This window comes from Galeopterus variegatus, unplaced genomic scaffold (genome assembly GCF_000696425.1).
Source record: "Galeopterus variegatus unplaced genomic scaffold, G_variegatus-3.0.2 Scaffold12117, whole genome shotgun sequence".
Classification (NCBI taxonomy): domain Eukaryota; kingdom Metazoa; phylum Chordata; class Mammalia; order Dermoptera; family Cynocephalidae; genus Galeopterus; species Galeopterus variegatus.
This window is the reverse complement of record NW_007738228.1, coordinates 43,433-45,890: the sequence shown is the minus strand read 5'-3', so window position 1 is coordinate 45,890 and position 2,458 is coordinate 43,433. Positions and strand designations below refer to the sequence as shown.

Here is a 2,458-nt window from a genome sequence, read left to right as displayed (position 1 = left end):
CTCCTCTTCCCCTGAGCTCCAACAGCCCCAGCTTGGCTGATGTTACATTTTTATCGTTGTAAATTGGTTGATTTGTGGGAGAGAGTGATGCTGGGGACTATCTATTTCACCATCTTGACCGGACACCCCCCCTTTTTTTTGAAGGTCTTTATATATTAAGTATATAAACCCTTTGCCATGTATTTACAATTTTCCCCATTTGTTTNTACTTCTCTCATGTCCAAGAGAGGGGAAAAATTTAGCCCTTGATTTAAAAAAAAAACAAACACAAGGGGGAGGGAGATGACCTCAACTACAAATAATACTCCACTGTTCATTATTGCTGTAAAACTTCCAAGCTGATTGTCCTTCCAGATGCTCTCTTTTGATGGCTGACAGTTTCATATTTGCAAGTTTGAAACAATTAATGCTGCTGTTTTACTCCTAGATTCTCCCAGGTTCCTGCAGAACCGCACCACCTTCTGTTTTGGCACTCTGTAGTCGTTTCATCGAATCTGAGGCTGCCTCCCAAGGAGTTGGCTGGTAGACCATGAAGTTGATTCCTGCCTCTAAGCATCGCTCTGCCAGCACTCATCCTATTCTCTCACAAGCCACCACATTTTTGGTACTATAAAGGTGCTTTTTAATAGCCCATTCACGCGTGGATGCTGAAACCACAACCTGGCCATTCCGATGCTCAACAAGCGCTTCTACATGATGCTGAGTCCTTATAACTCGCAACCTAAATGGATGAGAATAGAATATAATCATAGAAGAATCTATCCTAAAGTTAAATTACTTCAGGTGAATAAATACCTAAACATTTCTCAAGAATTTAATGTTTGGTTGATTTACTTCAAGATACTTAACCTGGATTTTCCTTGGGAAAGGTGTTTTTCCTCTACCTTTATGAAAATATCCTCAATAATAATAAATATCTCCACTTAACTTCAAGTATCAAGGAAAAATTTCGCATTTATGAAGAGCTGAGTTTTATTTACTTACACATCTACTTCAAAAGTGATTTGGGGGCCAGCCCGGTGGCGCACTGCTACAGTGCGCCGCTTGGGAGCGCGGCAGCACTCCCGCCGAGGGTTCGGATCCCACATGCAGACCAGCCGCTCACTGGCTGAGCGAGGTGCGGGTGCAACACCGAGGGTTGCGATCCCGTTGCCGGTCCCGGTCCGGTACGGGCGCGACACTGAGGGTTGCGATCCGTTGCCGGTCACGAAAAAAGACAAAAAGGAAAAAAAAAAAAGTGATTTGGAAGAGGCAGAGCTAAACTGCTCACTGTATGCTGGGTGAGGATATACTTACTCTATGCTTTTATTTTCCAGCTAACATCAAAATAAATTTAAGATGGAGCAAAGATTTAAATGTAAAAACTGAGATCATTGAGAGTACATAGTAGAAAAAAACATGGCAGAATTTTTTTATAATCTCAAAGTAAGGTAAGCATATTTAAATGTGACATCAAACCATGTCATATAACTTTTATAAAAGAATAAATGGACAAAATTTTCTGCATGATACAAAAACAAGAAGGTAAAGGACAGGCAATGAAACAAAAAAAGTTGATTCCTGCCTCTAAGCATCGCTCTGCCAGCACTCATCCTATTCTCTCACAAGCCACCACATTTTTGGTACTATAAAGGTGCTTTTTAATAGCTCATTCATGACTGGATGCTGAAATCACAACCTGGCCATTCCGATGCTCAGCAAGCGCTTCTACACGATGCTGAGTCCTTATAACTTGCAACCCAAGTCAGAACTCACGCGAGGGCCACACCGTCCCCAGCCTGGCTCTTTCCTGGCCACAGCTAACCCCTCCAGATTCTGGGGGTTCTGGCTAGTGAACTCTGGGGCAACAGTTTCATTTTCCGCAGGGCCCACTTCAGGTTTCACCACCGGCGTGGAACTGGTTGAGAGGGCTGCGAACCCACACTTGGGGCTCCTGCAGATCGACAACAACTCCCAAAATCACGACCGGAGGGCCACAGCTAAAAAGATCTAGGGCAAAGCCTTGGAAAAGCCTCACCTCCTTTTCCTCACTGGTGTCTCAGCGGTTTGCTGGCCACATTAACTCCATGAACTAATTTCTTAGCACCCTCCAAAGGTGATCAGTGAAGCTTTCTCTTGCTTTTAATCATTAGGAATTCATACATTTTAAACTATTTAATATATGTTAATCCACTGTAATTTTAATTATTATTTTAATTTAATTTTATTTTATTTTAAAAGATGATGGGTAAGGGGATCTTAACCCTTGACTTGGTGTTGTCAGCACCACGCTCTCCCAAGTGAGCCAACCAGCCATCCCTATATAGGGATCCGAACCCGTGGCCTTGGAGTTATCAGCACCACACTCTCCCAAGTGAGCCACGGGCTGGCCCTAATTTTTATTGTTTGATGCTCAGATTATCCCATCTTTGGCCAGTGGAGCCTTTTCAACCTGGCTCCTGAATCCTTTGGGCACACT

The 2,458-nt window shown here is 43.2% G+C and overlaps 1 pseudogene; it reads right to left on the bottom strand.

Annotated features, from left to right (window-relative positions):
* Positions 1–423: 423 nt before the first annotated feature.
* Positions 424–1,979, bottom strand: LOC103610947 (annotated as a pseudogene).
* Positions 1,980–2,458: the final 479 nt, after the last annotated feature.